Source organism: Bos grunniens, chromosome 1 (genome assembly GCF_055505025.1).
Source record: "Bos grunniens cultivar Pamir isolate PY7600 chromosome 1, Bosgru_T2T1.0, whole genome shotgun sequence".
NCBI lineage: Eukaryota > Metazoa > Chordata > Mammalia > Artiodactyla > Bovidae > Bos > Bos grunniens.
This window is the reverse complement of record NC_141165.1, coordinates 118819376-118844812: the sequence shown is the minus strand read 5'-3', so window position 1 is coordinate 118844812 and position 25437 is coordinate 118819376. Positions and strand designations below refer to the sequence as shown.

Sequence of the window (25437 nt, the reverse complement as noted above, 5' to 3'; positions counted from 1 at the left end):
CTGTCTCCAGAGTGGGCAGAATATCCAAACTTTATTTAAATATGGCTATGAAGATTTTGACTTGGAAAAAACCACATTACCCTAACGGAGAAGGCAAGATCAAATGTAAAAGGAATGAAGATGTTCTTTCCAAAGAACAGAATCAGATTTGAAATATTTATCCGTAGGACTTCAGAATTGCTGTACACCAATAATTGTTTTGTGATTTCTATTCTTTTCTGAATATAAATGTTTACTGCAGTCATACTTTCATGGTTCCATCATTATTCAGTGTCAGAGGGAGGCAGATAATTTCTATTTTTGGTTCACTAGTCATAAGACCATGAGAAGTAACATCAACAAGTTAAGAAGAACCTTGTGTCACCAGGAGTTCTTGAACTTTCAACTGACTACAATGAATGCTTAGGACGTTAAATTTTCCTTGAGAGTGGATGAGTGTGTTCTACATGTGGGATGAAAGCAAAATGGATTTTCGATTGACTACAAAGGAGGATTATAGCAGAGACAGTGGTATGTGTTCAACAAACCCCTTTGTTTTTCCTCTTATTAGACTATTTATATAGATAAAGCTATATGACTCATTCTGATGGAAGGAATGTGGCAGAATTATTATACAGCTTTTAAATCTGGACCATAAAATCACCAATGAACAATAACTCTCTTCCTTTTTTAGGGCATCCTTGGAGTTTATTTTTTAAGATGATGACATCATAAAATGAAGTGAAGTGAAGTCACTCAGTCATGTCTGACTTTTTGCGACCCCATGGACTGTAGCCTGCCAGGCTCCTCTGTCCATGGGATTCTCCAGGCAAGAATACTGGAGTGGGTTGTCATTTCCTTCTCCAGATAAAATGAAAGGAGTCAAGTTTGTGAAGCAAAGTCCTGCCTGCTCCTATCACCATTTCATAAGATTATGGCATAAACATTCAATAAACTTTTATTAAATGACTGAAACTTTATATTTTTTTCCTAGAAGTTAGCCTTTCCTGACTAGTACACACAATAGTTGCAACTTCTGGTCTTTTTATGATACTGCTCTTGGATTTATTCTGTATTTTTTCTTTATACCTTGAGCATTTCTATTTTGTTTAATCTATGCTTTAACCAGTATGATAATCCATTCTGTTTCTTTAGATTGATTTCATAAGTTACTGAATTGAATACTTGGTTTATTTATTTTTATTCTTTGTTTAAAGTGAAAGCATTAAAATCCCTTAATTTTATTCTAAGTAGTACAATTTACCCTGGTTTTCTGGTACAACTTTGGCCACATCCCATAAATGTTGACGTATTATTTGATTTTAACATATTCTCTTTGTTATTGTTTTCCAAAGGGCACCCAGTGAAAGTTTTATTTCCTCACTGATAAAGAGTTTGGGAATTTTTTTTTTTTTTTTTTAACATATGGTTCAGCATACTGGTTATACTGGTTTTATATAGTGCTCTTCTGCTTAGAGCTGGGGAATTTGGGTGAGTTTTTTAATTTTCTGAACTTTTCTTACATGCTTCATGGTATTGTTGAGGGTGTTAAATGAGAAATTTCAGGCAAAATCATTAGCATGGTGCCTCATCATATCACTCAGTAAATATTAGTGAATGCCATGAAATTGCTTTATCGTAGTATTCTACTGAACTGTAAAGATAGTAACTATGCTCATGGAGGAAGAGCAGTCCAATTTTCCAGTTGAACCTGATTCTCTGAACACTAGGGCCAGTGGGAGAAGAGCACAGGATCTCTGATTCCAATATAAGAACAGAAGGATCCCTCTCTTTTATGTGTCTGTGTCAGGGTCTTTTGGTTATCTTCTTGTGTGGAATAAACCACCCAAAAATGCAGTGACCTAAAACAGTTACATTTAGTTTGCTTAGAAATCTGGTATTTGGGCAAGGCCTACTGGGGTGCCTCATCTCCGCTCCACGCTGTATCAGCTGGGGCATTGCGAAGTCTGAGGGCCAGAATCATTAGAAGTTTCACTCATTTGTGTATTTAGTGGTTGATTATCCTGGCTGTTGGTTAGACCTTAGCTGATGCTGTTGGCTAGAACACCAACTGGCAGCCTCTCCATGTGGCCTGGGCTTCCTCACAAATGGTGGCTGAATTCAAAGAGAGACAGAGAGACAGAGAGCCAGGTGGAAGCAGCATTGTTTTTCTAACTGATCAACAGAAGTCATGCAGTATATCTTCCTCCATATTCTATCTGCTAAAAGCACATACTGCTGCTGCTGCTAAGTCACTTCAGTTGTGTCCGACTCTGTGCGACCCCATAGACGGCAGCCCACCAGGCTCCCCCGTCCCTGGGATTCTCCAGGCAAGAATACTGGAGTGGGTTGCCATTTCCTTCTCCGAAAAGCACATACTAAGGAGACCTAAATTCAAGGGACAGCGAAATAGAGTCCACCTTCTGATGGACAATCAATGTTATATTGTAAGAATACATGGGATGGAAAATATCAGTATGATCATCTTTGGAACATATTTGCTGCACTTTTTTTTTTTTTTTTTGGCTAATTGTGATTTTTATTTCTACCCCCTACTCTGACACTAAGTGAAAATTTTTGTTAGCTTCTGGATTGAATATTGGCTCTAAGTCTTTACTCTTATCATTTGTTCCCTTCTGAATCCTCATAGGTATTTTAGTGGGACTATTAGAGAAACTGTATATTACACTCTTCATCAGAGCTTACTTAGACCATAGTGGGTGACTTTTGAATCTTTTCCCTTGTGCATAAACAAAGATTTTATCAGGAAATACCACCAAATTAACCTGGGTTAATCTGAATTTGGTGAAATAACTAAAATATACTTCCCTGTGGATAAAATTTCCTTCTTCATTTTAATTTAGCCGGGTACCCCTGCTTTGTTTATGGCTATAACATTTAAGGATGGTAGAATCTGGCCCTGGACTGGAAATGTCATGAAGACTGGAGTTGTGATCTATGCTTTGAGCAGCCAAACCTAAATCAAACTTTGAAATATTACTTGGGTTGGCATGATGCAGCCTAGACCAAGGACATTACTGCAAGCCAAAACTTTTGGAACAGTAGATAAAGCTCTGCCATTCATACCAGCTGTGACTTTGATTAAGTCACTCTTCTTTGAGTCCTGGATATCTGCCTGAACTTTCTGGCTAGACCTGCTCACCCCCTTTTCAAAACTGATAGATAGGGAGGGCCAACACAGTAAGCTATTACTTACTAAATTTATTTAAAAATTAAGTAGTGCTACATGATCTATTGGCAGAACCTGGATCAACTGTACAGAACCTATTGCCTTGACTCAGTAAGTCAAGTCTAATAAACTCTTTAATAGCTTGAGCCTAGAATTATATTTGCTAATATTTATTGAATGCTTAGAACAGAGCAGGAACTATGCTGAACAGTTTACATTTATTGCACATAATTTTCTTGAACAAGAAAATTGAGATAGGTGTTATTATTACCCTTAGAGGTAGAGAAGCTGAGGCTCGAAAAGTTAAACACTTAATAAAATTCAGCAACTGAATGGCAGAGCAGGAATTCAAACTGGAGAGTTTGTGACTTCAAAGTCTGTACTTGCAAACTTCACTGTACTGCAGATATGACGGAGATCAAGTTCAACCCTGCTTAATTTCATGATGAAATCATTTAGGCCCAGATGTTCTTTGACCTTCCCAAGGTCACAAAGCTAATCATCTGTCAGGCCTTTATGTAAAAATGTCAAAATATTTTGGTGATTCTGTACACATCATTGCATTGTGAAGATTTAGAATTTCATTTAGATGCTCTATATCACAAATTTTCACTGTCATAATCCAGATAATTAAATATCAGAATTATATTTCTAATCTATGTTTTGTCAGTACTTGAATTCTTAAAAAATTGTTGCTTGATAAAAAAAGTTCTCTAAAATAGATAGTGTCAACATCTCTATACCTCATGTCATGGAGATCAATGAAATAATGACTGTAAAGTACCCAGTGTAAAACACTAAACATTATTTAGATAAACTACAAGATGCCCATATCACTGTTGTGTTTGTGACTGAGATCATTTCTCGCTATCAGCTGACCACAGCGCAGAAATCCAAAAACCACAAGACACTCCCCTCCCATCTACCTAAAGTGGTTCTTTCCTTCTCTGGTTAAGCAGTTAGGAGCACAGAGTGTTGTGGTTGTTGAATTTCTTCACTGTGGGTAGCAAAGAGCAAAGAAATGATCGTAGTCACAAATTGAGCAATAGAACAAGGTTTACTGGCATGTTTAAATATTTCCTATAAGATTCTACACCAAAGTGCGATCTTGCATTTCCCTGAGGACCAACCACAAGCACATTACTGCATAATGAAAATTACCAGGATAAAGCCCAACACACTGCCATCTGGTGGTTTCCGTCGAATAATAAAGTGGGTACCAAATAAATCCTTTCCCATCTCACTTTAGCTTCTTGTTGACTATAGAAAGCCAGCTTTGATCATGTGTTCTTGATAAAAAGTTCTCTATGTTATGGAAAATTTCGGAGAGTAGATGACTGTTTTATAGTGAAAAGATTCCCCAAGATTTTTTTCCAGACTTAAAATAATTATGTAACTCAGGGAGCTCAACCTGGTGCTCTGTAACAACCTAGAGGGGTGGCATTGGGTAGCGGGGGTGGGAGGGAGGTTCCGGAGGGAGGGGCTGTATGTATATTTATGGCTGATTCACGTTGTTGTATGGCAGAAACCAACACAACACTGTAAAGCAATTATCCTCCAATTAAAAATTAAAAAAAATAATTATGTGCACTTAATGTGGGGGAGTGCTTTTAGATTATGGAAGAGGGAAAAAATGTCTTTCATTATTAGATAAGTATCATGTGCGTTAGTGTCCTCTCTTGTGTGATTTTTCCAGATTAGTTTCATGGATTATCTGTCCTTGCATATATCCTTTTGGTAGCATTCCTAAGAATTTCTTTAATACAAAGCAGGTATCTTAATACTTTCCCAAGAAAATAACATTAATGCATATTAGTGTGAAATACAGCTATTCAGTGGTTGGTATATAACCACTGTGTCCCTTAAGACAGCAAACTCTGGGTTTTGAGAGTGACCAAAACACTTCCCAGGGTGGCTGGCTGGTGATGTGGGTGTCATCCTTAATGTGCCTGCTCCTAATCCAAGGGTGGGAGCCAAGTTAAATCATCTGCTTTGTTCTCATTGTTGTGACACTTCTGAAATCTATACATTACTTGCAAATTACCCATCTGTTTTGAGAACAGAAAGGAATCACTCTACTTTCAGCCACTTTTTTTCCTCTTTCTGTAAAACAATTGTTATCCTTAGTCATTTTTTTTCTTTTTCTCTGTGCAATATATGTTCTTTTCTTCAGTTTTTTTTCTTAACCTGAGGGTTATTTCTTGTTTTATTTGGTTATTTCTTCCCAATGCATTGGCAAAATATCTCTTATGCCCTAGCAGGTATACCATAACCGGGTATGGATTTGCTTGATTATATCTCTTTGCAGTTAAATCAAATATCCAGTTTTAAAATTTCATTTCAGCTCTGAATTATATAACATGAAATGAATGTTAACCTTAAATGGTTAAAAAACCCAGTGTAGAAATAGGTAATGCATTCTTAATCTACATTCTTCTGTGATTTAAACTACTTTTTCGAGGCTTGGCAACTTTGGAAAATTTCTTAACTCTGTCACGTCTTTAAAGCTGATAGGTGCTTCTTACAGCCAGCTGATAGTTTTTGAATTCATGGCAATTTTACATATCTACACATGAGGCAAAGTAAAGAAAAAAAAGCAAAATAGGAAATATTCTTTTTAATAGCTGCTCTGTACTTTTGCCTAAAATATAAATCTTTACAGAATCTCAAAGTGGTGATAAGTTTATTTCAGGATAAAAGAAAAGTAGGGAGGATGGTTGGGCATTTTATTACAAAGTGCTTTAGTTAGGACAGCAAACCTTTCAAACTCCAGAGTGAGAAGGACCCAGGGTTATGGAAGTAAAGGGTGAAGTGTGAGGAGAGAGGAACATTTCCTGCTCTCTGGTTCTCAAGATTTTCACCTTTAGACTTCCTATCATTCCCATATTTTATCCTTATCTGCCTTTTGGAGCTCAGGCCCCTGGCCCCGGGACTTGAAAGTGAAGTACTTTTACTCTGATAGGAAATGTATCCCTCCCATTCCAAGTTGAGATCTTGAATGAGGTTTTTAACAGATACATCACAGCATGGCATTTAGATTTCAGATAATTCTCAGGACAGAACTTTGCTTCAGCTCTCTAGCTATCTGATTGTCTCTAGGGAAAATGCAAACGGAGTCCTAAATAAATACTCAGCAACCTGAACTCTTAGAACACAGTCCATGTGGGAGCTAGAGGGTGCTTTTATGTTTAGAAATATCAAAGAAATCCTTATTGGCTGCTCTCCAAGCTCTGGAAAATCTTGAACGTTCTGAGAAACCCTAGCAGAAGTCTGCAGGAAGCCGGGAGACACATATTACTGAACTTTTGAACTCTGAAACAGCATCTATTTTCATAGTTCTTTTTGTTGATTCCTCTTTGATCTCATCTTATTAGAAAGATTATACCCTAACATTTTAGCATATTTAAAATAAACTGCTTCTACAATCCTCCGGGGAGAACAGCTTAACTTCAGCCTTTTCTCAATCTCTAAAGCTCTTTACCAGCGTGCACTCACCTTTATGGAAATCATTAAGTAATTCTCCCTAACTGGGAGTTTACTTTTCCAAATATCCTCTAGGCAGGGATGTTTGTATTTCATCATTTAAATATGAACCTATTTTTAACTTTGTGCCTCTCTTTAAAAATTTACTAGTATTTATTCATATCAATGTATGGCAAAAGCCACTACAATATTGTAAAGTAATTAGCCTCCAATTAAAATAAATTAATTAATTAAAAAATAAAGATTTACTAATAAAACTAAAAACAATGGAAAGGAATAGACACCATGCCTATGGTGCTGGTGGTGGTGGTGAGGGTGGCCTTTCGCCCTCCTGCTATTTGGCCAGAACCTTACATTCAGAAAGGGCTTCCCTGGTAGCTCAGACAGTAAAGAATCTGCCTGCAATGCAGGAAACCTGGGTTTGATTTCTGCGTTGGGAAGATCACCTGGGGAAGGAAATGCCTACCCACTCCAGTATTCTTGCCTAAAGAATTCCATGGGCAGAATAGCCTGGTGGGCCACAGTCCATGGGCGTCACAAAGAGTCAGACATGACTGGATGACTTTCACTTTACATTCAGAAAGGGTCCCAAATTTACAACTTTTGCTATAATCTCAAAATGAGGAAATAATATAGTTTAAAGCATAAAATAAAGGATCGAAAGATGATCACCCTATATTTCAAACTTGTGTTTGTTACCAAACCACATCAGTGTAGCATATTATGAAGTGATATTTATTTCAAAACACTAATCCTACAATTATCTTTCAAATAGCAAAATATGTTGCATTGTAGTTTTTGTTTTAAAAGTGTCATAAATTTACCTGTAGTAAGGAATAGTATTAATAACATTTCTGGAATTCATTTCCTCCCTCCCCCATTCCAAATATCACCCAGATTTCTTTTGGCTCTGTCCCTCACTCATCAGCTCATTGTATCTTCAACCAGGAATGGCCCTGGATGGCTCAAACCAGCCAGCATGTTTCATTCTTGTAGCTGCAGTGACTGGCTCAGGAATGGGTACGACTTCAGTGGTCCTTCCTGATTGAGTTCCAGAACTCTTTTTGAAAGAGCTTTTAGATTCCTTCTCCAAATAGATTTAAAAAAGGAAATATGTACCTTGTACCATGAGGACAATGCACCTTAAGAAGGCAGAGAGGATAGACAAAGAAGCTGGATCCACTGTGTAGACAGGTGAGTGGAGAGGGAAAAGAGAACAGGGTCCCTCTTTTATCCAGTCATAGACATGTCAATCCAGAGGCCAGATATATCTGAGGAAATTTTTTCTTTGTGATGAACGATTATCCCCACTTTTGAAAGGGGAAGTTGAATTAGATTTTCTGTTACTGGTTATATAAGATGTCTTAACCTTTTTCTGTAAGCTTGATATGGAATTTCTTTCATTTTTAACGTCCATAGATCCTCAAAATCTTGAAGTGACAAAGGCCTCTCTTAGCTGTTGAGTGGCCCTGACTTGCTCTGATGTTTGTCACCCACTGCAGGGTGGTCTGTCCAGTCCAAGGTTTCCAATGAGTCAGAGGTCTGAGCTGAGAACAGCTGTCCCCAATTCAGGAATGTTCAATGGTTTTAAGAGTTTGTGATGTTGAGAATCCAGTATACCTACCCTCTGCTTTACATTCTTAATCTGATTTCAAAAAACAGTGAAACGTTGAAAGATGTTCACTGAATAGGATATGACCATGATGTAAAAATCTATCATATATTTTATTCCTTTTGAAGATCTCACCTTTGAGTACAAGTTAACCCTAGGCCAGTCATTCTCAGCCAAGATGATTTTGTCTTCTAGGGAACATTTGGCAACATGTGGAGCCCTTTGTTAGTTGTCACAGTTGTGGAAAAGGTGTTACTGGCAACCAGTGGGTTGAGGCTGGGGATGCTGTTAAGCGTCCTACAGTGCACAAGTCTGCCCCACAGCAAAGAATTATCCAGTCTACAATGTTAGTGATGCTGAGTTTGAAAAATTCTCTTCTAACCATTTTAGGTACAACTGAAACTGATGGTCTAGCTGTTGATCCTTTTTCACTCTTGCCCAGTCTTTATTTCCTGTCTCTCTGTGTATGTTGAATGAGCTGGGTGTTTACTGTTATTACAGAGCTTCTTGATTAAGATTTTGATATTTTTCTCTGTTATTGGGAGAAATTGATAACTTTGAAAATGGACAGTTTTTTCTATGATGCAATTAGACAATTTAAAGAAATATTCTGTAACCAAGAGATGACTGCACTCTCCTTCGCTGCTTTTCTTCCTCTTTTTTTTGCAGTAAGTCATAAAGGCATTACTCATTTTTTGTTTTTTGAAAGATTCAAAGTTGTGTACAATTTTTCCTGCATTCCAGAACCTCTCAATCTAACAGTGGAAATGGGCAAAACATTTAAATTACTTTAGTACAAGAGCATGCATGCATGCCAACTTGTTTCAGTGATGTCCAACTCTTTGCAACCCCATATGGACTGTCACCCACTAGGCTCCTCTGGCTATGGGATTCTCTAGGCAAGAATACTAAAGGGGTTGCCATTCCCTTCTCTAGGGGATCTTCCCAACCCAAGGATTGAATCCATGTCTCCTGCGGTTCCTGCATTACAGGCGGATTCTTTACTGCTGAGCCATCAGGGAAGCCCCTAGTACAAGGGAATACCTGTCATATTTAATAGTGGCATCACCAGAATGCTATTTGGGTACACATGAAAGAGAATCCAGGCATAATTTATAATTTACCTACTCCTGGGATAAATGCTGTTGGACAAATATGCCTGCTCTAAAGGGTCACTTCCCGCTTGTCACTTTCCTCTGGTGGCAGGCTTCTTGTGTGCCTTGGGGGTTGATCGACAGCCGCCTGGGGTAAGGATGTCAGCTTTAATCATTCACCTTCTCCTGTGCAAAGACAGCAAGGAGAAAATGCAGCTCAGCAAGGCTGAGAGGGCATGAAATTGTGTTAAGCAACACTCATGACAATGACTGGATTTGCTATTTTAGAGTAAGTGACTAAATGTTTTTTCTGAAATTGTAATTTTCCTGTGCTGTTAAGTGTAAAGGTGACCGCGCTGTGACGGGCTCTCAGCAGTTTGTACTCGACAGCTAATCAGGTTGATTCATTCGGTGAGGTGGGCAGTGAGCTCAGTCATAAAGCCGAACTGAGTTCTTACCTCACTGAGATGTACAATGCCACACATTCTTTTTCTTTCTCATTTTTGAAGGAAAGAAATCTCTGTGCAGACTTTTCAGGAAACACTGTGAAGACATGAGGCTTTATATTTGCAGTACAAAATATAATTATCTGTGAACAAAACCAGTTCCGTTGTTGAGTTTGCTGGCAGCCTTTCAATAAATGATTCAGGCTGCTGTCGCCAATGGGACTCAAAGTTTTTGGTAGGGACTATCCTGAGTTTATTCTAGCTCAATCCCAATGCTAGTGGAGTGTAAAATGTATGTTTATCTATTGCTAACTTCATCAGAGCTGACCAGAAGCAAGTTAGCAAGAGCTCAGTATTACCAAGCTTCCCCACAGGATGGCATCCACTGGTTGAAAACAAAATTTACAGCATTAGCAAACTCATAAAAATAGACATGGAGTAAATTTTCTATTAGGCTTTACAATGTTTAGGGTTTATTTTGATACACATTTTAACTTGATCATAGTGAGTGAAGGTGGTGTGGGTGTTTGCCAGGAGCTGGCATGGGAACACAGATGGAATTTGTGGTATGTGCAAAGAGAAAAATCAACTTGTGCTGAGGGTGGAGTTGCTAACAAATAAAGCTTAGCATTTCAGAGCCCCTGATCACCAGCTGGCCATTTATGGAATTAATTTTTTTCCCTCCTTCAGAAGATTAGCCACTATCAAGATATCAAATCAGAACAAGCAGAGTCTCAAGGCAAATTAAAGAACACAGAACAAGATGATTTACAGTTTTGGTTTGGTCATAACAGAGTGCTAATATTTTTATGGCATGAAAAGAATAAAAGTATAATATTTTAGCTAAATGACCACAAAAGTCACATGGACTAACCCTGAATGCTTCTAATGGGGAAGAAAGTTCCAAAGAGAAGGAGAAATTTTTCTTAGCCAGGACAAGAACAAGGGCAGTGGTCACTCAATATATCCACTTAGAGTGGACTTATCCAGTGGGAAGAGAATGAAGGGGTCTGTCTTGAAGCCATGTGTGCCCAGCAATTATATTTTATTTTTTTCGATGTTAACAATTGAATTTGTTACAGTATTGCTTCTGTTTTACATTCTGGTTTCTTGGTCCCAAGGCATATGAGATATTAGCTCCTTGACCGGGGATTGAACCCACACACCCTGCATCGGAAGGTGAAGTCTTAACTACTGGACCACCAGAGAAATCCTTATATTTTCAACATTAGATTTATGTTGCAATTCAATAAGAATAGCAGTTTTCTAAAGATGATTTAGTCACTGTCCATACTGAAGGATGTCATTATTATTAAAAACACTTGGGGCAGCTGGGAGGTGGTAGAAACTGGGAGTAGGAGCACTAAGACTCTTTTAACACACCCTTGGTATCTCTGTAGAATCTGAGCCTTCTGAGCCTTTGTCAGATCGCTTTCCACTGTGGGATATTTTCCTGAATCTTTCAGAGCCCTGTACAGTGAATAACTGCTGTTTTTGCTAGGGATTATCTTCCTTCATCCACCTTTGAGACTCCTCTATGAGCCTCCTATCCTTTTGTCCATTACATCTCACAGATCTTGTATGGCTAGCCCTATCAAGCATTCTTCCCCAACACCTTGGAAAGGACACTGAAGTCCTCTTGGAGGAATTATTTCCTCACTAGTGAAAGTCAAGTCACAGTTCATTTTTTTCTACTACTAGCTGTCAATTTCATTTCGGCTACCAAGTACCTTGGAGCTCAATGTTTGTGGGCAGATATGCTTTTCTACACATCATTTGGACTAGAAGTATCTACTGTAAAGCTTATAGAAGTCAAGAGTGTTGTCTTTTTCAGCTCACATAGCTCTTGCAAATTTAAGTATTTCATTAAAAAAAGTGCAAAACAGCAAACAGAAGGAAGCTACTAGTGATAACATCTTGGTGTTTGAAAATGTCCCAACTGTAGGTATAGCAAATTGCATCTGGTTCATTAAATGTGAATTTTGGAAGGGACTGTTTAAGTAACAATAACTGTAACCCATTCATTAAAATGCTGATTCACTCTGAGTCTGGGAGTCTGTATTCTTAACCTATCTGTCGGACAGGTAGAGGTGAACTAATCCTATACAGTAAGTCCCCTACATATGAACCTGCAAGTTGTGAGCTTTCAAAGATGCGAACATACATTTGCATGTCCAACCATGTAAGTTGGTTCATGTGTCTAGCATTATTTGTAAAATCTGGGTGTCTAGGCTACCTTTTGTTGGATTTACGAACAAATTGGATTTACAAATGCATTCTTGGAACAGAACTTGTTTGTGTGTAGAGGACTTACTTACTGTATGACACTTGAATCTTCTGTTTCTGGAAACCCATTGACTCTTGAAGGGCTTAGTGGAATAATGGTGATAATATTTAAATCTAATGATCCTATTTCTTGGAAACAATAATAATCTTCCTACACATGTTTGTCTGTCTTATTTGTGCATTATAAAACTGGATATAGGAATCTGTGAATCTAATATGTTTTAAATCAGTTTGGAGTCCAGAGTTGAAGTATATAGAGAAATTAGAGCAATATTATTATGTATTGCAAAAGCAGAGAAGCCCCAGATCCTCTCATCTGCCCACATCTGTTGTGTTTAACAAAGAGAATTTTGTACTAGTGTTTTGTAAACAGGCCCATGTAACACCTAGACAAGCCCAGGACACCTCTTAGGTAGGAATATTTGCAAGAGCAAAATCTCCTCAAGCCACGTCAACAGTGCCTTCATCTTCCACAGTTATAAGTCACGGTTCTTTGATGATATTCTGTTAGGCAAAGAAGAAAAAAATAATACCAGGTTTTTTTTTTTTCTTTTACTTTTTTTTTTTGCTCTGTTATTATCAATGTAGAAGCCAAGACATAGAGAGGGCTTTAACATCTTTGCTAGCAAGCAAACAAAGTAGTTACAATTCTTCTGACAAGAAGGTGTGGAAGGGGTTGCCCTGGAAGGATCTTCCTCTGTCTTTCCCCACTCTTCGTCTCCTCCAACTTGACAAGCTGATTGCAGAGGCCAGCGAAAACACCCGTGTCTCTTTCAGGTTGAGAGCATTTGTTTGGCATCTGTGCGGGTGGCTTTCTTGCTGTGGGGTGTCAAGTCACGCAATGGGAAAGAAGGCAGCAGTCTCAGCCATCGCCTTCCTGTGAGCGCTGTGCTGATGAACAAGTGGCCCAATTAGAAACTGAAGAAAATACCTCACTGTGGGGGACACCAGCTTACTTTACCGACTGCGGCTTTATTAGTAGATTGACAGGGGCAGCCAGGAGAGGTTGCAGCGCCTGAGAGGATATGGAGACAGAGTTCATGTTTCCTCAAGAGGCAAGAAATCACTCTTTTTCTCACGGGTGTTGGCAAGTTGTTGATCTTGAAAATCAGAAACCTCATTCACAGCCTGTTTTCTAGACATTAATATCTTAAATTACTTTGAGAGATATTACCCAAATTTAATGTCCCACGATACTTAAAGTATTACAAATTTCTCCAGAAGCTCCCTTCAGCCTGTGCATCCACATGTGGCCATTTTAATAGTTCTCCTCAGGGTTTTCTCACACAGAGCCCCAAGTCCTTGGCTGTCTGCAAATGTTGCTTTTGGTTATTTCTTGGTGTTTTCAGGAGTTGCTTTATATATCCCCACTATCATGTTTTCGTACGCCAGGCGCAAAGATGCCCATCTTGCCTGCAGAGCCTTTGTCTTCCTCAGTCAGACGTCAGTCAACCTTGTGTTCTGTTCACTGCTCCCAGGCACTGACACTGACTTACTAGACCCCTTTATCTGCTGGTTCTGTGTCCAGTCTAAAGCGGAGTGAATATATATATATATATCTTTTCCTTTTGGGGACCATACTCTGCTTTCTTCCCTCTTATGCCTGGAGGCTCAGGGATCTTCATGTCCTGATTCTTCCCCTACACCTGCCCTGTAGACGCTCCACTACCTGGGTTTCCAGGCACTTTTGGAGATTGTGACATTATTGGACAGATTGGTGTAACTGCTATGTCTTCAACTTTGTATTAAAATCTTTTCATGGTAATTCCCTCTATGCTCCCCCACCTGCACATCAACAACCCCATATTCCCACCAATATTCTTATTCTGTTATCTCACCTTTCAAGGAGGACCAGGGATGTCAGGTAAAATGTTCTTAACCTCTTCCTCTCCACTCATAACATGACCTGTATATACAGAATCTAAGGTCTTTCTCATTCAGTGTAAGAAAAATCTCATCCTTCCTACAGCAAGCAAACAACATTGCTGAGGGTTTGGAGGCACAGATGATGGAGCCAGATCACTGTTAGTATTCAGATCTTGTCTCAGCTTTCTCATCTGTAGTAGGGACATACTTAGGTATATGGTTGTGAGGTTGTGAGGATGTAATGGGACTTTCCCACTTAAAGCAGTGGGCTCAGCATCATAGCTGACAGACAGTTATCACGAACCATATTGATTCACACTTCTGGGGCCCTGGATCCCATCTCTCATATTTGTAGAAAATATACTCAATCAATTGTGATGACCATCTTCTATGTAGTCATCTCTATCTTCCTTACTGGCTTAAGTGTGCTCTATATTTTTATTTCTTCTTCCTTTCATTCTTATTTTGGGACTTTAAATGACAGGTCATCCCTTTGAATACTGCAAGGTCAGTCTCACTTTTTAAAAACAATATATTAAGTTTTCTTCCCTATGTACCCTGATTTCTTTATGCATTTGCTTTGTTTTTCTCTTCCTTAATGGCCATATATGTTTGTTAGAGCTCATAGCATCTTCTTTTTATATTTCTTCCACTACATCTAAATTTATAATCTTTCAGTTTTATTAGCCAGCTTTGTTCAAAATGGAAAGCCTCAGATTTCAGTGGCTTACAATAAAATTATTTGGTCAAAACCTATCCTTTGAGGAGATAAGAGAGAGCTACCTTTAAATTGAGAAGGACTGCTTTGGAGAGCCATTTGGACTGTGTGGATATGAGAGCTCAGGTATGTTGAGATGTCTGATATTAGAATACTGTAAAATAATATAAAACAAATTTGTTTTTATTACCCCTATGGGCAGAGGGTATCATTGAAGAAATTAATATGATATTAACTGACTGTCTTTTAAATGCTTCTTCTTGATTCCATATATGAATTAAGAGGTCCAGGACTTAGGGGAAAAAGAGAGAAAAACATCAATCCTCTTTATTGTTATACGTATTCATTCACTAATTCTTTCATATATTCATTCATTAAGTAGATATTTATACTGCATATTTATCGATATGCACCATAGATATTTATAGTGTATATAGTGCAACATGCCATATACTCTGCTAGGTTCTGGGTTATAATAATGTCAGTTCAATTCAGTCACTCAGTTGTGTCCTACTCTTTGTGACTCATGAATTGCAGCATGCCAGGCCTCCCTGTCCATCACCAACTCCCGGAGTTCACTCAGACTCACGTCCATCAAGGCAGTGATGCCATCCAGCCATCTCATCCTCTGTTGTCCCCTTCTCCTCCTGCCCCTAATCCCTCCCAGCATCAGAGTCTTTTCCAATGAGTCAACTGTTCGCATGAGGTGGCCAAAGTACTGGAGTTTCAGCTTTAGCATCAGTCCTTCCAAAGAACACCCAGGACTGATCTCCTTTAGGATGCACTGGTTGGATCTCCTTGCAGTCCATGGGACTCTCAAGAGTCTTCTCCAACACCACAGTTCAAAAGAATCAATTCTTTGGCACTCAGCTTTCTTCACAGTCCAACTCTCACATCCATACATGACTACTGGAAAAACCATAGCCTTGCCTAATGAATCTTTGTTGGCAAAGTAATGTTTCTGCTTTTCAATATGCTATCTAGGTTGGTCATAACTTTCCATATAAGGAGTAAGTGTCTTTTAATTTCATGGCTGCAGTCACTGTCTGCAGTGATTTTGGAGCCCCAAAAATAGAGTCTGACACTGTTTCCACTGTGTCAGATGTTTCCCCATCTATTTCCCATGAAGTGATGGGATCAGATGCCATGATCTTAGTTTTCTGAATGTTGAGTTTTAAGCCAACTTTTTCACTCTCCTCTTTCACTTTCATCAAGAGGCTTTTTAGTTCCTCTTCACTTTCTGCCATAAGGGTGATGTCATCTGCATATCTGAGGTTATTGATATTTCTCCCAGCAATCTTGATTCCAGCTTGTGCTTCTTCCAGTCCAGCGTCTCTCATGATGTACTCTGTATATAAGTTAAATAAGGTACAACCCCCCAGATATGGTCCCTGCCTTCTTAGACCCTTCAATTTTACCTCTACCCATGCTTGGAGATGAAACACATCAGAGAGTTGAGCCATAGCAAATGAAGTGGCTCAGAGTGAGCTTCACATGATAGAAGTCAGGGCAGCAAGTCTGGAGGGAGAGATGACTGGTGGTGGTCAGAAATGAAATGTGGTGTGGATTAGAACCTACTGGAGATGTTCAAAGCAGCAGCAATAATAAATTAGGACACAGGGCACAGGGCAGGATAACAATTTGGACTATTATCATTTGTACATTGAAGGGTAATGCAGAAAATTTGTAGTTATTAGTTCACTAGTGAACCTTACCTTGACTCCTTCCATCTTCCCCACCCCCATCTCAGTTAGTAGACTTGAGACAAAGTCTTTTATATCTTTTGTTATGGTGTCTTAATGGCTAACATACTGCATGGATGTAGTATGTGATTAAAAATTGCTTTTTTTCTAAGAATAAATAGATAAAATCATCTGGGCCAAAGCTTTTATGAATATATTCTAGTTTCTGAATATCTTTGGGTATCAAAGCAGTTTTGAGAATTTAGAGAAGGACATATTGTGAATTTGAGACCAAAAAATGTGGCAAAAATTGGAATGCCTCAAGTGTAAGGGATGGCCATGTGGTGGAGACCTTGAATATGCATAGGAGCTTTGTAGGCCATATGGTTTTCCTATAAGAGAATCTTTCTTCAACAGCAGTAGCTCATATTTCCTGAGCATTACCCTGTGGAAGTCACTGTTCTAAATATTTTACCCAAATTAACTCATTTGATCCTCCCAACATCATAGCCTGTGTTTTGTTCTACTATTATTCCCAGTTTATAGATGAGAAGACAGAAGTAATGTAGCTTGTCAAATCTTATACAGTGACCATGTACTAGAGCTAAGATCAGATTGAAGAGGTCACATTCTCAAACAGCACACTGAATTACCTCCTTTACAACCCAGTGTGAATAACAATGGATGAAGGTTGTGATATTGGTCATAGAGCATAAGGAGTGACAAGTACTTAAGGGAGAGTCAAAGGAAGTAGAGCCTCCTACCCCTTTCCTTGAAAATCTGTTCTGTAAAACAGCTAAACAAAGCTGGCTTGATTTCCCAAAGGTTGATTAGGAGGAGCCAAACTGTAAACTGATGCTCCACTTAAGTAGAATAGAATCTATATTGCCCTTGATACGGGGTCCAGAAATCGATGGAATGCATAGTCAACACATTATTTACAGACACTAAAAAACATATTCTTTTTCTCAGGGATAGAAGGAGAGCAAAGGGTACAGGAGGGGATGTTCAGTGGTTTCTGGTTTGAAATGGATAACTAGCCTTCCTGTGGGGTTCCTGTGGGGTTGCTCAAAGGAGAGGGGACTTTGTCTCTTTGCATCAGATCGCCTATGCTATGCTATGCTAAGTCACTTCAGTCGTGTCCGACTCTGTGTGACCCCATAGACAGCAGCCCACCAGGCTCCCCTGTCCCTGGGATTCTCCAGGCAAGAGTACTGGAGTGGGGTGCCATTGCCTTCTCCACAGATCGCCTAAGATAGCTCCTATGCATGTTCTGGGGGTCTGCACTTGGGCTCTCAGGTGCATATTTAGAGTGATGGAGGTTATATTTATTTCTATTTTTATACTTATTTATTTTTAGGAAATAGATGGTACATACTATGCTCCATTCTAGAATTTATGGATTTTGGCTGATACATCAGTTCAGATGTTATCTCCTAGACCTAAGCCTTGAGATTGTGAAGCATGGTATTGTATTATAAGGCAGCAATTACTTGCTCAACCATTTACAATTGTTATCTCAGGAGGTGAACTTTTTGTCTCTCAAGAAAATGACAAAACATCGACGAGGTTTCAGTTCAAGGGCTTAGGGGGAACTGGGAGTCTCACATTCACCAGTTGAATATGTTAAGCTAGGGATATTTTAAGCTGAGATTCAAATCAGAGATTCCCCTGAGGTGGATTCTGATGTTTTGTTTAACAAAGCAAACTATGAGTCCAAATTATTCATTACCATATTTATAAGTAGTCTATTTAGTAAGATGGTATGGAGATAATAATAAAAACAAATATTGAATAAAGCTCTTTCCCTGTCAACCTTCCAGCACATACAGTGTGTTGATTCATTGCTAGTCTGGAGTCGATGATTTAAAATTAATGAGCATATACTCTTGATTGCTAGGTGAGATACCTAAGAAATTGGAAATGTGTTGCTAGACTTCTGAGAGCTTTTCCTGTAGAACAATGTAGGATTAAGAAAAAAATTCATTTTTAAAAGATATAATGAAGATCATCCATTAAAAAATATTTTTATTTATTTTCTTTATTTTGCTGCACTTGATCTTCAATCTCCATTGCTGCAGGAAAAATCTTTTAGTTGTGGCATGTGGGATTTTGAGTTGCAGTGTGTGAACTCTCAGTTGCAGTGCAGCTGCAGCATACAAACTCTTAGGTTCTGCATGTGGGACCTAGTTCCCTGACCAGGGATTGAACCCGGGCCTCCTGTACTGGGAATGTGGTGTCTTAGCCACTGGAACACCAGGGAAGTTCCAAAATTCATTTTAAATGAACTTTGACATCTAAAATATATTGTAGATGGTTCTCTTACTTAAATGTAATAATAATCTGTACTAAATGGAAGTACTGTTACTAGAAAAGGGCTCACTGACCAGCGCACACAGAAGCCAATACTATGGCACTAGCTTTTGAGGAAAGAAAGAGCTTTATTGTGAGGTTGATCAGTAAGAAGATATGAGGCAGGGCTCAATTCTGTTTCCTTGATCAGGAGTTTGGTCAAATTTCTTGAGTTAGGGGAGGATGGCTTGGTATGCAGAAGTGCTGCTGGGGCAGATTTCAGTTAGAGGGCTTTGGATCTTGGTCATTTCTTTTTTTTTAATTATTATATTAATTGGAGGATAATTATTTTATAATATTGTGATGACTTCTGCCACACATCAACATGAATCAGCCATAGGCATACATGTGTCCCCTCCCTCGTGAACCCTGGACCTGGTCATTTCTGATAAGATATGGTAAAGGCGACTTCAGCACCCATTTTCCTGGACAGCGGACCCTTTGTTTAGCATTCAGGCTCCTGTCTGTCATGTTCCAGTCTTTTGGTTCCGTGGAGGGGAGAAACTTTGGTTTCAGGTGTTTGAGATCAGATTTTCTCCTCTGCACATGCTTTGGGTATATGACTTGCAGTTTTGTTCTGGACAAATTCAGTATCTTGTTAGAAACAGGATAGGATCAGTTTGGGGCTGATTCTGCAGTTACATTCCCAGGCTGCTCCATGGTAAAGATTCCACCTGCCAGTGCAGGAAACACAGGAGATGTGGGTTTGATCCCTGGATCAGGAAGATGCCCTGGAGGAGGACATGGCAACCCACTCCAGTATTCTTTCCTGGGAAATCCCATGGACAGAGGAGCCTGGTGGACTACAGTTCATGGGGTAGCAAAGAGTCAGACATGACTGAGCATGCACACACTGCAGTTACAGTCCCAACAGTATTTACTATCCTTTCTCATTTGCTTCCATTCTCTGTTTTTTGTATTCCTTGTATTTTATGATTTTGCAACTAGAGTCTGAAGACAAGTAATAGTCTGGCTTGCGCTTGTCTTTGTGCATGTGTATGTGCTAAGTTGCTTCAGTCGTGTTTGACTTTTGCGGCCCTGTGGACTGCAGCCCTCCAGGCAAGAATACTGGAGTGGGTTGCCATGCCCTCCTCCAGAGGACCTTACCAACCCGTCTCTTGGCAAGATGTCTCCTGGATTGGCAGGCAAGTTGTTTACCACTAGCGCCACCTGAGAAGCCCCACTTGTCTTTATAATCTCTTGACTTTATATTCTCTTTTGTGCATCAGATTCTTTGCATAATTTCTGTGCATGAACTACCGCCATTTATAGCTTACCAAGTAGAAATATATGCCTGTTTCATTTTTGCATCCTGTTTACTAACAGTGTTTTAACAAGGTAGTAAAATTCTAGATCCTGATATGTTAATATGTTGAAAGGCTGTTTGCTTGCCTTGTAACCATCTCAGAAACAGCTGAACTGTGTTCTCCTTGGGGTGGTGGGTGGGTGGGACTCACAGAAAAAAAATATGATTAAAAAAGTCTGCTGAAAAAAAAGTCTGGAAGGTAAATTAAGATCTGTTAGAAAAGAAAAGTTCTCTCTTAGTTCTTCAGAGACAGTACCATTGCACTCAAGGACAGGAAAATTATTCTTCCTTCATCATAAAATGTGGGAGAGGCAGGTTTGCCATGAAGCTAATGATGCTTGTGGGAGGGACCTTAGTAATGCATTTTCATAGACACATGCCTTCCTATTCCCGAGTCTATTTCTCTTTTGTAAATGAGTTTATTTGTATCATTTTTTAAGATTCTACACACAGGTGATATCATATGACATTTGAGCGAAAAGAAAGACTATTATATCACTTAGTATGGTAATCTCTAGGTCCATCCATGTTGCTGAAATGGCATTATTTGACTCTTTTTTATGGCTGAATAATATTCCATTATATATTTGCACCACATTGTCTTTATCCATTCATCTGTCAAGGAATGTTTAGGCTTCTTCTGTGTCTTGGCTATTGCTGACTCCCTTTGTGATTGAATCATTTTATGCTTTAATGTCTTTCACTTTACGGTTTGTATATTTACTTTGTATATTTTACTTTGTAGCTACCATGAGGCTTACATGTTTTATAGTTATAAAAGTCTATTTTAAGCTGATAATTTAACTATATTTTATCCATACAAAAGCCCTACATTTTCATACTCCCCCCTTTTTGTTTTTGATGTCATGATTTATATCTGTTTACATTGTGTATGCACTAGCGAATTATTATAGCTATAGATATATTTAATACGTTTGTGTTTAACTTTTATACTAGAGATAAATTTTACATATCACAAACTTAGAGATAAGTTTACATATCACCATTTCCAGGTGGTGCATCTGTAAAGAATCTGCCTGCCAATGCAGGAGACACAAGAGACACGAGTTTGCACCCTGGGTCGGGAAGATCCCTTGGAGTAGGAAACGGCAATCCACTTCAGTATTCTTACCTGGAAAATCCCATGGACAGAAGAGCCTGCCTGGCTATAGTCCATGAGATTACAAAGAGTTGGACACGACTGAGCTTGCAGCACTCTGCAGCAGCATTACAATATTATTTTAAATTAGACTGTATATTTGCCTCTACCAGTGAGTTTTATACCTTTTTTCAGCTGAAGAACTCCTTTAGCCTTTCTTATAAGGCATGTCTAGTGGTGATAAACTCCTTCAGCTTTGTTTGTCTGGAAATACCTTTATCTCTCTTTCAAATATGAAAGACAACATAACTGGATAAATTATTCTTGGCTGAAATTTTTTCTTTCATGATTTTAAATATACCTGATATATCTATTCTGACTAGCAAGTTTCTGTTGAAAAATCGTGGTAGGGGGTTCCCTTATATGTAACAAACTGCTTTTCTCTGGCTGCTTTCAAAATTCTGTTTCTGTTTTTAAACTTTGACAATTTGATTATGTGTCTTGGTGTGGGTCTCTTTGATTTATCTTATTGATATTTTTAGGGCTTTGTGGATCTGGATGTTTATTTTTCTCAGATTCGGAGATTTTTAGCCATCATTTCTATGAATAATTTTTTTGTCCCTTTCTCTCTCCCTCCTGCTTCTGGGACTTCCATATTTCGTATGTTATTCCAGTGGTAGTATGCCATTAAGTCCCTTGTGCCACCTTCTCTATTTCATTCTTTTTTCCTTTTTGTTCCTCTGAGGGAATGTCTTTCACTGAATTATCTCCAAGTTTGTTGATCTTTTCTTCTGTTTGATCTAGACTAGCTTTGAGACCTTCTATTGAATACTTCAGTTCAGTTATTGCATTCACCAGCTTTATGATTCTGATTTGGTCCTATTTGTATTTTCTGTTTCTTTGTTGAAATTCTCACTTTGTTCATGTGGTTCCTGATCTTAGTGAATATATTTATGACTTTTATTTTGGATTTTTTTTTCTTGGATAAATCAATTATTTCCTGTTCGTAGGGTTGGTTTCTAGAGATTATCTTGCTCTTTTGATTGAAGCACATTCTCCAATTTCTTAATTTTCTTTGACTCTCTGTGTTGATTTCTGTGCGTTACATGAAATAGCTGCCTTTTCCAGTCTTAAAATATTGACCTCATGTAAAAGATAAATTTTGTCAGTCAGCCTGGTCTGAGATTCTGGGTGCTTCTTAAACCTTTCTCTTTGCTCAAACTGCCTCTGTTCTTAGTGTCCCCAGGAGATTAGTGTGTCAAGTCCTGTCAGTGACCAGAAGGTGGAGAAAATGCTACATGTCTGTTCAGACTCCCAGAGGACTACTAATTGTTTGCCTTGTCAGCTCCCAGATGCATACTAATTGGAAGCCCAACTTTTAGGTGGCAGCTGGGGAACTCAGAATGTTAGATTTGTGATCTAGACTCCATCATGGAGAAACTGGGAGCTGGGCATTTTTGTTTACTTGTTTTGTGCTAAACCTGTAGCAATAGCCACTAGGTCTGCTTGTGGACATAAAAAAACTTCTTCTTTGTGCTCTTTGGTCTGGAAAACTTGTGAATGCCAAGTCCTGTTAGCTCCCAAATTTGGTGACTTAGGAGCTAGTCCATCAGTAGGCAGGTGAAGAAGTTGGAGCAGTAGATGGGTGAACTAGATCCTTCTAGGAAAAAGCTGGAGAATTGTTTTTTTCTTCAGAATGAGCCTGGGGAATATGGTGTGGGAAGCTTTCTTTCAGGTTCCCAGAGAAACCCAATGAGGTCCCAGATTCAGGCTGATTAGAGGCACAACCCTCAAGAAGCATTTGGGAAAGTATGTAGTCAAACCTTTCCCTGGAAGGAGCAGGGAGCTGGGTGTTTTTGCCTGCTCCCTCTATTCTGAGCCAGGGGGTGAGGTGAGGGATGAGGAAGGGCAGCTGTGAGAAATGCTCATGAGCCCATTTAAAACCAACTCTTGATTTTCTGTGCTGCTGGGGTACTTAATGCTGAGCCCTATTGTCTCTCAGAGCTGCGTGATTTCTAAGTCAGTTCTCAAGTGCTGCCCATAAAAACTGGGACATGATTTGTAGTTCAAATCCTTTGCTTCTCAGGGAGAAGCTGCTGCTAAGTCACTTCAGTCGTGTCCGACTCTGTGCGACCCCATAGACAGCAGCCCACCAGGCTCCCCGTCCCTGGGATTCTCCAGGCAAGAACACTGAAGTGGGTTACCATTTCCTTCTCCAATGCATGAAAGTAACAAGTGAAAGTGAAGTCGCTCAGTCGTGTCCGACTCTAAGCAATCCCATGGACTGCAGTCCACCAGGCTCCTCCATCCATGGGATTTTCCAGGCAAGAGTACTGGAGTGGGGTGCCATTGCCTTCTCCACAGGGAGAAACTGGGCATTAGTAATTCCCTACTGGTTATAAGGTGCAGAGCTGGGGTAGGGATTTATGATGTGAACACGTCTCCACCTTTCCTACGCATTTAAATGTGGATATGTCCTCAATTGCCTGCTATGTAGGAGTCAGTAACTGTTTCTTGCATTTATTTCAGAGGGAATTAATCTTAATGTAGCTGTTTATTTGGTGTGGTCCATGGGAGGCAGGAAGGGTGGTAGCCATATATTCCACTGTTTTTCTAACGTCTCCTTTTGTAGCTCTTAATTAAAGAAATTCACTAAGCAAAAGGGGCCAAAGAGTTCTTTGGAGTTTTAAATAGATTTCTTTCTGTAGGTTGCACATAGCAAGTAAACTTGAATATTCTCTTTTACTTCATTTTATTGTAATTTATTTAATTAGGAAATAATAGTATATGTTCATTATATACAATTTTGATCATTATAGAGATATGGATTGAAGAAAGTAAAGATTCCCATAAACCTATCCCTACAGATAACTCTTATCGACTATTTGATGCACACACACAGTCTTTAGTTTTTTTCTATATATTATTTTTATTAATGTTTTATAAAAATTAAAATCATGCTGTAAATACTATTTTCAGCTCACATTTTTACTTACATTCTATTTGAATGTGGCTGTTTAGATCAACCTTATTCTTTCTGATGGCTGTGTTTGTATACCTTTGTTTACCTGATTCTCTTCTGTTGGATGTTTTTTTCTCAATCTTTGTCTATTACAAACATTTTCCTAAGTAATATCTTATATACTACAGTACAACTGAGCTCATTTCACATGCTAGCAAGGTAATGCTCAAAATCCTTCAAGCTAGGCTTCAACAGTACATGAACTGAGAACTTTCAGATGTTCAAGGTGGATTTAGAGAAGGCAGAGGAACCAGAGGTCAAATTGCCAACATTTGTTGGATCATAGAAAAAGCAAGAGAATGCCAGAAAAACATCTGCTTCACTGACTACACTAAAGCCTCTGACTATGTAGGTCACAACAAACTGTGGAAAATTAAAGAGATGGGAATACCAGACCACCTTACCTGCCTCCTGAGAAGCCTGTATGACGGTCAAGAAGCAACAGTTAGAACCAGACGTGGAACTAGTTCCAAATTGGAAAAGGAGTATGTCAAGGCTGTATATTGTCACCCTGTTTATTTAACTTCTATGCAGAGTATGTCATGTGAAATGTCAGGCTGGAGGAAGCACAAGCTGGAATCAAGATTGCCAGGAAAATTATCAACAACCTCAGACATGCAGATACCACTCTAATGGCAGAAAGTGAAGAGGAACTAAAAAGCCTCTTGATGAAGGTGAAAAAGAGTAAAAAAACCCCACTTAAAACTCAACATTCAAAAAACTAAAATCGTGGCATCCTGTCCCATAACTTCATGGCAAATAGATGGGAAATAATGGAAACAGTGCAGATTTTATTCTTGGGGTCCAAAGTCACTGTGTGCGGTGAATGCAGCCATGAAGTCAAAGACTCTTGCTCCTTGGAAGAACAGCTATGATGAAACTAGACAGCATATTCAAAAGCAGAGACATCAGTTTGCTGACAAATATCTGTACAGTCAAGGCTATGGTTTTTCCAGTAATCATGTACTCATGTGAGAGTTGGACTATAAAGAAGGCTGAGCACTGAAGAACTGATGCTTTCAAACTGTAGTGCTGGAGAAGACTCTTGAGAGTCTCTTGGACATCAAGGAGATCAAACCAGTCAAACCTAAAGGAAATCAACACTGAATGTTCATTGGAAGGACTGATGCTGAAACTGAAGCTCCAGTACTTTGGCCACCTGATGCAAAGAGCCAACTCATTGGAAAAGACATTGATGCTGTGAAAGATTTAGGGCAGAAGAAGGAGTGGATGACAGAGGATGAGATGGTTTGATGGCATCACCAACTCAAAGGATACGAGTCTGAGAAAACTCCTGGAGAT

At 39.0% G+C, this 25437-nt stretch overlaps 1 long non-coding RNA gene across 1 annotated transcript; it reads left to right on the top strand.

Annotated features, from left to right (window-relative positions):
- Positions 1 to 306: 306 nt before the first annotated feature.
- Positions 307 to 949, top strand: LOC147380161 (uncharacterized). Its single transcript, XR_015134619.1, has 2 exons — positions 307 to 510; positions 674 to 949. It is a non-coding gene; the product is annotated as an uncharacterized LOC147380161 (long non-coding RNA).
- Positions 950 to 25437: the final 24488 nt, after the last annotated feature.